The sequence below is a fragment of the Bombina bombina genome, chromosome 2, assembly GCF_027579735.1.
Source record: "Bombina bombina isolate aBomBom1 chromosome 2, aBomBom1.pri, whole genome shotgun sequence".
In the NCBI taxonomy this organism is placed as follows: Eukaryota; Metazoa; Chordata; class Amphibia; order Anura; family Bombinatoridae; genus Bombina; species Bombina bombina.
This window is the reverse complement of record NC_069500.1, coordinates 1,214,544,382-1,214,557,823: the sequence shown is the minus strand read 5'-3', so window position 1 is coordinate 1,214,557,823 and position 13,442 is coordinate 1,214,544,382. Positions and strand designations below refer to the sequence as shown.

Sequence of the window (13,442 nt, the reverse complement as noted above, 5' to 3'; positions counted from 1 at the left end):
ACATCTAGTTAGTCAATCACAAGAGACAAAAGTGTCCAGGCACCAATCAGAAACTAGCTCCCACTATTGTACGTTTTCTTTTTCAACAGAGCTTAGCAAGAGAATGAAGCACATTTGAAAATGGAAGTAAATTTGTGTCTTAAAATAACATGCTCTATCTGAGTCATGTATGCATAAGAGAAAGGAAGGGTGGACAGTTTCAGAGCACTCAAAGAAATGTATAGTGTGTCTATACAATAAGATGGCAGGGGAAATAGCTATGAGACCTGTTTCCCAATGGTGTTATTATTTATCCACTAGTTACACTACTAAGATGGTTATCCATGTAAACATACATCTAATATTGTGTACCTTATTAATTGTTAAATTTGGGTCCATTCACGTGTATGACATTCCTTATCCTATTAACATTCTGCCCAAACGTCACTTACCTCTGACAGAAATTCTGGCATATTTCTCTAAACCTCTCCGTACTAATAATGTACCAGTTTGGAGTCTATACGCTATAGCTATTTCAGATAGATCTGACTATAAATTAGTTTGAAAACGGATATATATATATATATATGCGTTATATTGGATCTTTTACATAGCATATACCTTTTCTATATAAGTTATGATCAATTACTTTCATGTGATAGATCAAACGTATGGCGTGAATCTTTAGTTCACACTTAGTTTGGGATACTTGGATATTATGGCAACAAATGTTTTTTCTTTCATGTAATTAGCAAGAGTCCATGAGCTAGTGACGTATGGGATATACATTCCTACCAGGAGGGGCAAAGTTTCCCAAACCTTAAAATGCCTATAAATACACCCCTCACCACACCCACAATTCAGTTTTACAAACTTTGCCTCCGATGGAGGTGGTGAAGTAAGTTTGTGCTAGATTCTACGTTGATATGCGCTCCGCAGCAAGTTGGAGCCCGGTTTTCCTCTCAGCGTGCAGTGAATGTCAGAGGGATGTGAGGAGAGTATTGCCTATTTGAATGCAGTGATCTCCTTCTACGGGGTCTATTTCATAGGTTCTCTGTTATCGGTCGTAGAGATTCATCTCTTACCTCCCTTTTCAGATCGACGATATACTCTTATATATACCATTACCTCTGCTGATTCTCGTTTCAGTACTGGTTTGGCTTTCTACTACATGTAGATGAGTGTCCTGGGGTAAGTAAATCTTATTTTCTGTGACACTCTAAGCTATGGTTGGGCACTTTGTTTATAAAGTTCTAAATATATGTATTCAAACATTTATTTGCCTTGAATCAGAATGTTCAACATTCCTTATTTTTCAGACAGTCAGTTTCATATTTGGGATAAATTCATTTGTTTCAATCATTTTTTCTTACCTTAAAAAATTTGACTTTTTTCCCTGTGGGCTGTTAGGCTCGAGGGGGCAGAAAATGCTTCATTTTATTGCGTCATTCTTGGCGCAGACTTTTTTGGCGCAAAATTTTTTTTCTGTTTCCGGCGTCATACGTGTCGCCGGAAGTTGCGTCATTTTTTGACGTTTTTTTTGCGTCAAAGATGTCGGCGTTCCGGATGTGGCGTCATTTTTGGCGCCAAAAGCATTTAGGCGCCAAATAATGTGGGCGTCTTTTTTGGCGCTAAAAAATATGGGCGTCATTTTTGTCTCCACATTATTTAAGTCTCATTATTTATTGCTTCTGGTTGCTAGAAGCTTGTTCACTGGCATTTTTTTCCCATTCCTGAAACTGTCATTTAAGGAATTTGATCAATTTTGCTTTATATGTTGTTTTTTTCTTTTACATATTGCAAGATGTTCCACGTTGCAACTGAGTCAGAAGATACTTCAGGAAAATCACTGCACAGTGCTGGAGCTACCAAGCTAAGTGTATCTGCTATAAACTTTTGGTATCTGTTTCTCCAGCTGTTATTTGTATTGCATGTCATGTCAAACTTATTAATGCAGATAAAATTTCCTTTAGTACTGTTACATTACCTGTTGCTGTTCCGTCAACATCTAATTTTCAGAGTGTTCCTGATAACATAAGAGATTTTATTTTTTAAATCCATTAAGAAGGCTATGTCTGTTATTTCTCCTTCTCGTATACATAAAAGTCTTTTTTAAAACTTCTCTTTTTTCAGATGAATTTTTAAATGAACATCATCATTCTGATACTGATAATGGTTCTTCTGGTTCAGAGGTTTCTGTCTCAGAGGTTGATGCTGATAAATCTTTGTATTTGTTCAAGATGGAATTTATTCGTTCTTTACTTAAAGAAGTGTTATTTGCATTAGAAATAGAGGATTCTGGTCCTCTTGATACTAAATGTAAACGTTTAAATAAGGTTTTTAAATCTCCTGTAGTTATTCCAGAAGTATTTTATCTCCCTGATGCTATTTCTGAAGTAATTTCCAGGGAATGGAATAATTTGGGTAATTTATTTACTCCTTCTAGACGTTTAAGCAAATTATATCCTGTGCCATCTGACAGATAGAGTTTTTTGGGACAAAAATCCCTAAGGTTATGGGGCTGTCTCTACTCCTGCTAATGTACTACTATTCCTACGGCAGATAGTACTTCATTTAAGGATCCTTTAGATAGGAAAATTGAATCCTTTCTAAGAAAAGCTTACTTATGTTCAGGTAATCTTCTTAGACCTGCTATATTTTTAGCGAAAGTTGCTGCAGCTTCAACTTTTTGGTTAGAAGCTTTAGCGCAACAAGTAACAGATCATAATTTTATAGCATTATTATTATTCTATAACATGCTAATAATTTTATTGGTGATACCATCTTTTGATATCATTAGAGTTGATGTCAGGTATATGTCTCTAGCTATTTTAGCTAGAAAAGCTTTATGGATTAAACTTGGAATGCTGACATGTCTTCTAAGTCAACTTTGCTTTCCCTTTCTTTCCAGGGTAAATAATCATTTTCGTTCCTTTCCTCACAACAAGGAACAAAAGCCTGATCCTTCATCCTCAGGAGCGGTATCAGTTTGGAAACTATTTCCAGTTTGGAATATATCCAAGCCTTATAGAAACCTATAGCCAGCTCCTAAGTACCTATGAAGGTGCGGCCCTTATTCCAGCTCAGCTGGTATGGGGCAGATTACGTTTTCTTCAAAGAAATTTGGATCAATTCCGTTCTTAATCTCTGGTTTCAGAAACATTGTTTCAGAAAGGTACAGAATTGGCTTCAAGTTAAGGCCTCCTGCTAAGAGATTCTTTTCTTTCCCGTGTCCCAGTTAACACAGCAAAGGCTCAGCATTTCTGAAATGTGTTTCAGATCTAGAGTTGGCTGGAGTATTTATGCCAGTTCCAGTTCTGGAACAGGGGCTGGGGTTTTATTTTATCTCTTCATTGTACCAAAGAAGGTCAATTCTTTCAGACCAGTTCCGGATCTATCATTATTGAATCGTTATGTTAGGATACCAACATTCAAGATGGTTACTGTAGGACTATCCTGCCTTTTGTTTAGCAAGGGCATTATATGTCTACAATAGATTTACAGGATGTGTATCTGCATATTCCGATTCATTCAGATCACTTTTAGTGTCTGAGATTCTCTTTTTAGACAAGCATTACCAGTTTTGTGGCTCTACCGTTTGGCCTAGCCTCAGTTCCAAGAATTTTTTTCAAAGGTTCTCGGTGCCCTTCTTTCTGTAATCAGAGAATAGGGTTTTGGTATTTCCTTATTTGGACGATATCTTGGTACTTGCTCAGTCTTCTCATTTTCGAAGAATCTCATACGAATCGACTTGTGTTGTTTCTTCAAGTTCATGGTTGGAGGATCAATTTACCAATCAGTTCATTGATTCCTCAGACAAGGGTAACCTTTTTTAGGTTTCTAGATAAATTCAGTGTCTATGACTCTGTCCTTGTCAGACAAGAGAAGTTTAACATTGATATCAGCTTGTCAAAACCTTCAGTCACAATCATTCCCTTTGGTAGCCTTATGCATGGAAATGTTGGGTCTTAGTACTGCCGCATCAGATGCGATCTCCTTTGCTCGTTTTCACATGCAACCTCTTCAGCTCTGTATGCTGAACCAATGGTGCAGGGATTACTCAAAGATATCTCAATTAATATCTTTAAACCGATTTTACGACACTCTCTGACATGGTGGACAGATCACCATCGTTTAGTTCAGGGGGCTTCTTTGTTCTTCCGACCTGGACTATAATCTCAACAGATGCAAGTCTTACAGGTTGGGGAGCTGTGTGGGGGTATCTGACGGCACAAGGGGTTTGGGAATCTCAGGAGGTGAGATTTCCGATTAATATTTTGGAACTCCGTGCAATTTTCAGAGCTCTTCAGTCTTGGCCTCTTCTGAAGAGAGAGTTGTTAATTTGTTTTCAGATAGACAATGTCACAACTGTGGCATACATCAATCATCAAGGAGGGACTCACAGTCCTCTGGCTATGAAAGAAGTATCTCGAATTTTGGTTTGGGCGGAATCCAGCTCCTGTCTAATCTCTGCGGTTCATATCCCAGGTATGGACAATTGGAAAGCGGATTATCTCAGTCGCCAAACGTTGCATCCGGGCGAATGGTCTCTTCACCCAGAGGTATTTCTTCAGATTGTTCAAATGTGGGAACTTCCAGAAATAGTTCTGATGGCTTCTCATCTAAACAAGAAACTTCCCAGGTATCTGTCCAGATCCCGGGATCCTCAGGCGGAGGCAGTGGATGCATTATCACTTCCTTGGAAGTATCATCCTGCCTATATCTTTCCGCCTCTAGTTCTTCTTCCAAGAGTAATCTCCAAGATTCTGAAGGAATGCTCGTTTGTTCTGCTGGTAGCTCCGGCATGGCCTCACAGGTTTTGGTATGCGGATCTTGTCCGGATGGCCTCTTGCCGACCGTGGACTCTTCCGTTAAGACCAGACCTTTTGTCTCAAGGTCCTTTTTTCCATCAGGATCTGAAATCCTTAAATTTAAAGGTATGGAGATTGAACGCTTGATTCTTGGTCAAAGAGGTTTCTCTGACTCTGTGATTAATACTATGTTACAGGCTCGTAAATCTGTATCCAGAGAGATATATTATAGAGTCTGGAAGACTTATATTTCTTGGTGTCTTTCTCATCATTTTTTTTTTGGCATTCTTTTAGAATACCGAGAATATTACAGTTTCTTCAGGATGGTTTAGATAAGGGTTTGTCCGCAAGTTCCTTGAAAGGTCAAATCTCTGCTTTTTCTGTTCTTTTTCACAGAAAGATTGCTATTCTTCCTGATATTCATTGTTTTGTACAAGCTTTGGTTCGTATAAAGCCTGTCATTAAGTCAATTTCTACTCCTTGGAGTTTGAATTTGGTTCTGGGGGCTCTTCAAGCTCCTCCATTTGAACCTATGCATTCATTGGATATTAAATTACTTTCTTGGAAAGTTTTGTTCCTTTTGGCCATCTCTTCTGCCAGAAGAGTTTCTGAATTATCTGCTCTTTCTTGTGAGTCTCCTTTTCTGATTTTTCATCAGGATAAGGCGGTGTTGCGAACTTCTTTTGAATTTTTACCTAAGTTGTGAATTCCAACAACATTAGTAGAGACATTGTGGTTCCTTCATTATGTCCTAATCCTAAGAATTCTAAGGAGAAATCGTTGCATTCTTTGGATGTTATTAGAGCTTTGAAATATTATGTTGAAGCTACTAAGTCTTTCCGAAAGACTTCTTCTAGTTTATTTGTTATCTTTTCCGGTTTTAGAAAGGCCAGAAAACTTCTGCCATTTCTTTGGCATCTTGGTTGAAATCTTTAATTCATCTTGCCTATGTTGAGTCGGGTAAGACTCCGCCTCATAGGATTACAGCTCATTCTACTAGGTCAGTTTCTACTTCCTGGGCGTTTAGGAATGAAGCTTCGGTTGATCAGATTTGCAAAGCGGCAACTTGGTCCTCTTTGCATACTTTTACCAAATTCTACCATTTTGTTGTATTTTCTTCTTCTGAAGCAGTTTTTGGTAGAAAAGTACTTCAGGCAGCGGTTTCAGTTTGAATCTTCTGCTTATGTTTTTCATTAAACTTTATTTCTCCAACATAGGTGTGTCCGGTCCACGGCGTCATCCTTACTTGTGGGATATTCTCTTCCCCAACAGGAAATGGCAAAGAGCCCAGCAAAGCTGGTCACATGATCCCTCCTAGGCTCCGCCTACCCCAGTCATTCTCTTTGCCGTTGTACAGGCAACATCTCCACGGAGATGGCTTAGAGTTTTTTAGTGTTTAACTGTAGTTTTTATTATTCAATCAAGAGTTTGTTATTTTGAAATAGTGCTGGTATGTACTATTTACTCAGAAACAGAAAAGAGATGAAGATTTCTGTTTGTATGAGGAAAATGATTTTAGCAACCGTCACTAAAATCCATGGCTGTTCCACACAGGACTGTTGAGAGCAATTAACTTCAGTTGGGGGAACAGTGTGCAGTCTCTTGCTGCTTGAGGTATGACACATTCTAACAAGACGATGTAATGCTGGAAGCTGTCATTTTCCCTATGGGATCCGGTAAGCCATGTTTATTACGATTGTAAATAAGGGCTTCACATGGGCTTATTAAGACTGTAGACTTTTTCTGGGCTAAATCGATTCATTATTAACACATATTTAGCCTTGAGGAATCATTTTATTTGGGTATTTTGATATAATAATATCGGCAGGCACTGTTTTAGACTCCTTATTCTTTAGGGGCTTTCCCAAAGCATAGGCAGAGTCTCATTTTCGCGCCGGTGTTGCGCACTTGTTTTTGAGAGGCATGGCATGCAGTCGCATGTGAGAGGAGCTCTGATACTTAGAAAAGACTTTCTGAAGGCGTCATTTGGTATCGTATTCCCCTTTGGGCTTGGTTGGGTCTCAGCAAAGCAGATACCAGGGACTGTAAAGGGGTTAAAGTTCAAAACGGCTCCGGTTCCGTTATTTTAAGGGTTAAAGCTTCCAAATTTGGTGTGCAATACTTTTAAGGCTTTAAGACACTGTGGTGAAAATTTGGTGAATTTTGAACAATTCCTTCATGTTTTTTCGCAATTGCAGTAATAAAGTGTGTTCAGTTTAAAATTTAAAGTGACAGTAACGGTTTTATTTTAAAACGTTTTTTGTACTTTGTTATCAAGTTTATGCCTGTTTAACATGTCTGAACTACCAGATAGACTGTGTTCTGAATGTGGGGAAGCCAGAATTCCTATTCATTTAAATAAATGTGATTTATGTGACAATGACAATGATGCCCAAGATGATTCCTCAAGTGAGGGGAGTAAGCATGGTACTGCATCATTCCCTCCTTCGTCTACACGAGTCTTGCCCACTCAGGAGGCCCCTAGTACATCTAGCGCGCCAATACTCCTTACTATGCAACAATTAACGGCTGTAATGGACAATTCTGTCAAAAACATTTTAGCCAAAATGAACACTTATCAGCGTAAGCGCGACTGCTCTGTTTTAGATACTGAAGAGCATGACGACGCTAATAATAATGTTTCTGAAGGGCCCCTAACCCAGTCTGATGGGGCCAGGGAGGTTTTGTCTGAGGGAGAAATTACTGATTCAGGGAACATTTCTCAACAAGCTGAACCTGATGTGATTACATTTAAATTTAAGTTGGAACATCTCCGCATTCTGCTTAAGGAGGTATTATCCACTCTGGATGATTGTGACAAGTTGGTCATCCCAGAGAAACTATGTAAAATGGACAAGTTCCTAGAGGTGCCGGGGCTCCCAGAAGCTTTTCCTATACCCAAGCGGGTGGCGGACATTGTTAATAAAGAATGGGAAAGGCCCGGTATTCCTTTCGTCCCTCCCCCCATATTTAAAAAATTGTTTCCTATGGTCGACCCCAGAAAGGACTTATGGCAGACAGTCCCCAAGGTCGAGGGAGCGGTTTCCACTTTAAACAAACGCACCACTATACCCATAGAGGATAGTTGTGCTTTCAAAGATCCTATGGATAAAAAATTAGAAGGTTTGCTTAAAAAGATGTTTGTTCAGCAGGGTTACCTTCTACAACCAATTTCATGCGTTGTCCCTGTCGCTACAGCCGCATGTTTCTGGTTCGATGAGCTGATAAAGGCGGTCGATAGTGATTCTCCTCCTTATGAGGAGATTATGGACAGAATCAATGCTCTCAAATTGGCTAATTCTTTTACCCTAGACGCCACTTTGCAATTGGCTAGATTAGCGGCTAAGAATTCTGGGTTTGCTATTGTGGCGCGCAGAGCGCTTTGGTTGAAATCTTGGTCGGCTGATGCGTCGTCCAAGAACAAGCTACTTAACATTCCTTTCAAGGGGAAAACGCTGTTTGGCCCTGACTTGAAAGAGATTATCTCTGATATCACTGGGGGTAAGGGCCACGCCCTTCCTCAGGATCGGCCTTTCAAGACGAAAAATAAACCTAATTTTCGTCCCTTTCGTAGAAACGGACCAGCCCAAAGTGCTACGTCCTCTAAGCAAGAGGGTAATACTTCTCAAGCCAAGCCAGCTTGGAGACCAATGCAAGGCTGGAACAAGGGAAAACAGGCCAAGAAACCTGCCACTGCTACCAAGACAGCATGAAATGTTGGCCCCCGACCCGGGACCGGATCTGGTGGGGGGCAGACTCTCTCTCTTCGCTCAGGCTTGGGCAAGAGATGTTCTGGATCCTTGGGCACTAGAAATAGTCTCCCAAGGTTATCTTCTGGAATTCAAGGGGCTTCCCCCAAGGGGGAGGTTCCACAGGTCTCAGTTGTCTTCAGACCACTTAAAAAGACAGGCATTCTTACATTGTGTAGAAGACCTGTTAAAAATGGGAGTGATTCATCCTGTTCCATTAAGAGAACAAGGGATGGGGTTCTACTCCAATCTGTTCATAGTTCCCAAAAAAGAGGGAACGTTCAGACCAATCTTAGATCTCAAGATCTTAAACAAGTTTCTCAAGGTTCCATCGTTCAAGATGGAAACCATTCGAACTATTCTTCCTTCCATCCAGGAAGGTCAATTCATGACCACGGTGGATTTAAAGGATGCGTATCTACATATTCCTATCCACAAGGAACATCATCGGTTCCTAAGGTTCGCATTCCTGGACAAGCATTACCAGTTCGTGGCGCTTCCTTTCGGATTAGCCACTGCTCCAAGGATTTTCACAAAGGTACTAGGGTCCCTTCTAGCTGTGCTAAGACCAAGGGGCATTGCTGTAGTACCTTACTTGGACAACATTCTGATTCAAGCGTCGTCCCTTCCTCAAGCAAAGGCTCACATGGACATAGTCCTGGCCTTTCTCAGATCTCACGGATGGAAAGTGAACGTGGAAAAGAGTTCTCTATCTCCGTCAACAAGGGTTCCCTTCTTGGGAACAATAATAGACTCCTTAGAAATGAGGATTTTTCTGACAGAGGCCAGAAAGACAAAGCTTCTAGACTCTTGTCGGATACTTCATTCCGTTCCTCTTCCTTCCATAGCTCAGTGCATGGAAGTGATCGGGTTGATGGTAGCGGCAATGGACATAGTTCCTTTTGCACGCATTCATCTAAGACCATTACAACTGTGCATGCTCAGTCAGTGGAATGGGGACTATACAGACTTGTCTCCGAAGATACAAGTAAATCAGAAGACCAGAGACTCACTCCGTTGGTGGCTGTCCCTGGACAACCTGTCACGAGGGATGACATTCCGCAGACCAGAGTGGGTCATTGTCACGACCGACGCCAGTCTGATGGGCTGGGGCGCGGTCTGGGGATCCCTGAAAGCTCAGGGTCTTTGGTCTCGGGAAGAATCTCTTCTACCGATAAATATTCTGGAACTGAGAGCGATATTCAATGCTCTCAAGGCTTGGCCTCAGCTAGCGAGGGCCAAGTTCATACGGTTTCAATCAGACAACATGACAACTGTTGCGTACATCAACCATCAGGGGGGAACAAGGAGTTCCCTGGCGATGGAAGAAGTGACCAAAATCATTCTATGGGCGGAGTCTCACTCCTGCCACCTGTCTGCTATACACATCCCAGGAGTGGAAAATTGGGAAGCGGATTTTCTGAGTCGTCAGACATTGCATCCGGGGGAGTGGGAACTCCATCCGGAAATCTTTGCCCAAGTCACTCAGCTGTGGGGCATTCCAGACATGGATCTGATGGCCTCTCGTCAGAACTTCAAAGTTCCTTGCTACGGGTCCAGATCCAGGGATCCCAAGGCGGCTCTAGTGGATGCACTAGTAGCACCTTGGACCTTCAAACTAGCTTATGTGTTCCCGCCGTTTCCTCTCATCCCCAGGCTGGTAGCCAGGATCAATCAGGAGAGGGCGTCGGTGATCTTGATAGCTCCTGCGTGGCCACGCAGGACTTGGTATGCAGATCTGGTGAATATGTCATCGGCTCCACCTTGGAAGCTACCTTTGAGACGAGACCTTCTTGTTCAGGGTCCGTTCGAACATCCGAATCTGGTTTCACTCCAGCTGACTGCTTGGAGATTGAACGCTTGATCTTATCGAAGCGAGGGTTCTCAGATTCTGTTATCGATACTCTGGTTCAGGCCAGAAAGCCTGTAACTAGAAAGATTTACCACAAAATTTGGAAAAGATATATCTGTTGGTGTGAATCTAAAGGATTCCCTTGGGATAAGGTTAAGATTCCTAAGATTCTATCCTTCCTTCAAGAAGGATTGGAAAAAGGATTATCTGCAAGTTCCCTGAAGGGACAGATTTCTGCCTTGTCTGTGTTACTTCACAAAAAGCTGGCAGCTGTGCCAGATGTTCAAGCCTTTGTTCAGGCTCTGGTTAGAATTAAGCCTGTTTACAAACCTTTGACTCCTCCTTGGAGTCTCAATTTAGTTCTTTCAGTTCTTCAGGGGGTTCCGTTTGAACCCTTACATTCCGTTGATATTAAGTTATTATCTTGGAAAGTTTTGTTTTTAGTTGCGATTTCTTCTGCTAGAAGAGTTTCAGAATTATCTGCTCTGCAGTGTTCTCCTCCTTATCTGGTGTTCCATGCAGATAAGGTGGTTTTACGTACTAAACCTGGTTTTCTTCCAAAAGTTGTTTCTAACAAAAACATTAACCAGGAGATTATCGTACCTTCTCTGTGTCCGAAACCAGTTTCAAAGAAGGAACGTTTGTTGCACAATTTGGATGTTGTTCGCGCTCTAAAATTCTATTTAGATGCTACAAAGGATTTTAGACAAACATCTTCCTTGTTTGTTGTTTATTCCGGTAAAAGGAGAGGTCAAAAAGCAACTTCTACCTCTCTCTCTTTTTGGATTAAAAGCATCATCAGATTGGCTTACGAGACTGCCGGACGGCAGCCTCCCGAAAGAATCACAGCTCATTCCACTAGGGCTGTGGCTTCCACATGGGCCTTCAAGAACGAGGCTTCTGTTGATCAGATATGTAGGGCAGCGACTTGGTCTTCACTGCACACTTTTACCAAATTTTACAAGTTTGATACTTTTGCTTCTTCTGAGGCTATTTTTGGGAGAAAGGTTTTGCAAGCCGTGGTGCCTTCCATTTAGGTGACCTGATTTGCTCCCTCCCTTCATCCGTGTCCTAAAGCTTTGGTATTGGTTCCCACAAGTAAGGATGACGCCGTGGACTGGACACACCTATGTTGGAGAAAACAGAATTTATGTTTACCTGATAAATTACTTTCTCCAACGGTGTGTCCGGTCCACGGCCCGCCCTGGTTTTTTTAATCAGGTCTGATAATTTTTTTTTCTTTAACTACAGTCACCACGGTACCATATGGTTTCTCCTATGCTAATATTCCTCCTTAACGTCGGTCGAATGACTGGGGTAGGCGGAGCCTAGGAGGGATCATGTGACCAGCTTTGCTGGGCTCTTTGCCATTTCCTGTTGGGGAAGAGAATATCCCACAAGTAAGGATGACGCCGTGGACCGGACACACCGTTGGAGAAAGTAATTTATCAGGTAAACATAAATTCTGTTTTTGGGTGTGGATTATTTTCAGCAGGAATTGGCTGTCTTTATTTTATCCCTCCCTCTCTAGTGACTCTTGTGTGGAAAGATCCACATCTTGGGTAGTCATTATCCCATACGTCACTAGCTCATGGACTCTTGCTAATTACATGAAAGAAAACATAATTTATGTAAGAACTTACCTGATAAATTCATTTCTTTCATATTAGCAAGAGTCCATGAGGCCCGCCCTTTTTTGTGGTGGTTATGATTTTTTTGTATAAAGCACAATTATTCCAATTCCTTATTTTATATGCTTTCGCACTTTTTTCTTATCACCCCACTTCTTGGCTATTCGTTAAACTGAATTGTGGGTGTGGTGAGGGGTGTATTTATAGGCATTTTAAGGTTTGGGAAACTTTGCCCCTCCTGGTAGGAATGTATATCCCATACGTCACTAGCTCATGGACTCTTGCTAATATGAAAGAAATGAATTTATCAGGTAAGTTCTTACATAAATTATGTTTCTTTTAATATTCTAGACATATTGTGGATGATTGGCCTAAACTATATTTCTCTTGCAAGGTGTATCCAGTCCACGGATTCATCCTTACTTGTGGGATATTCTCATTGCCTACAGGAAGTGGCAAAGAGAGCACACAGCAAAGCTGTCCATATAGCTCCCCCTCTGGCTCCGCCCCCCAGTCATTCTCTTTGCCGCTCTAACAAGTAGCATCTCCACGGGAGGGTAAAGTGAATGTGGTGTTAGATTTGTAGTTTTTATATCTTCAATCAAAAGTTTATTTTTAAATAGTGCCGCTTTGTACTATTTACTCTCTAGCAGAAAGTGATGAAGAATTCTGCTGAGAGGAAAATGATTTTAGCATGTTGTAACTAAAATCCACTGCTGTCCCCACATAGGACTGAGGAGTACAGGAAAACTTCAGTTGGGGGGAACAGTTTGCAGGCTTAACTGCTATAAGATATGTTCAGTCATATTTTTCTAGTCAAGACTTAGTAATGCTAGAAGACTGACAAGAATCCCCATGTGGGGAAGGTAAGCCACATTCTGAGACTCAGTATAGAAGGAAGGCTTAATTAACAGGGCTCAAAGACTGGTGGACACTATTAAAGGGCAATCGATTATTTTATAGTGAAAATATAATCTCTATACAAGTTTTTATAATTTTTGGGGTTTTATTCCACATGGCAGAATAGTAGACACCTATTTAGGGTTTTGAAGGCCCCATAACTCCGGAATGGAGAGGGAGGGGGCCTAAATTTCGCTCCTCAGTTACGCAGTTCATTTTGCAGACAGCTTCATGCAGCTTCACGTGGAGGGTCCTAAGACTACTTGAAGACTTCATAGAGGCTTATTTCTCATCAAACTAATCCCCAGGGGCAAGGTAGGGCCACAGCAGATTGCTGTGGCATGGTGCTGTAGTTTGCTAACCGGTTGTCAGCTTTAGGTTGCTTCGGTTCGGGCATTAAGGGGTTAATTGGCTTGATATTTGCTGTGCAATCATTCCAAAGCATTAAGATCGGGTGGTAAAAATTTCAGAAAGATTGGATCATTTTTCAAGATTTAGTAAAAAAGTGTGCGCTTTTTAT

The 13,442-nt window shown here is 41.2% G+C and overlaps 1 protein-coding gene across 1 annotated transcript in view; it reads left to right on the top strand.

Moving 5' to 3' along the window:
* The window catches only part of CEP135 (centrosomal protein 135), a 213,046-nt gene that overhangs the window by 157,720 nt on the left and 41,884 nt on the right, over positions 1–13,442 (top strand). The window lies entirely within an intron of this gene.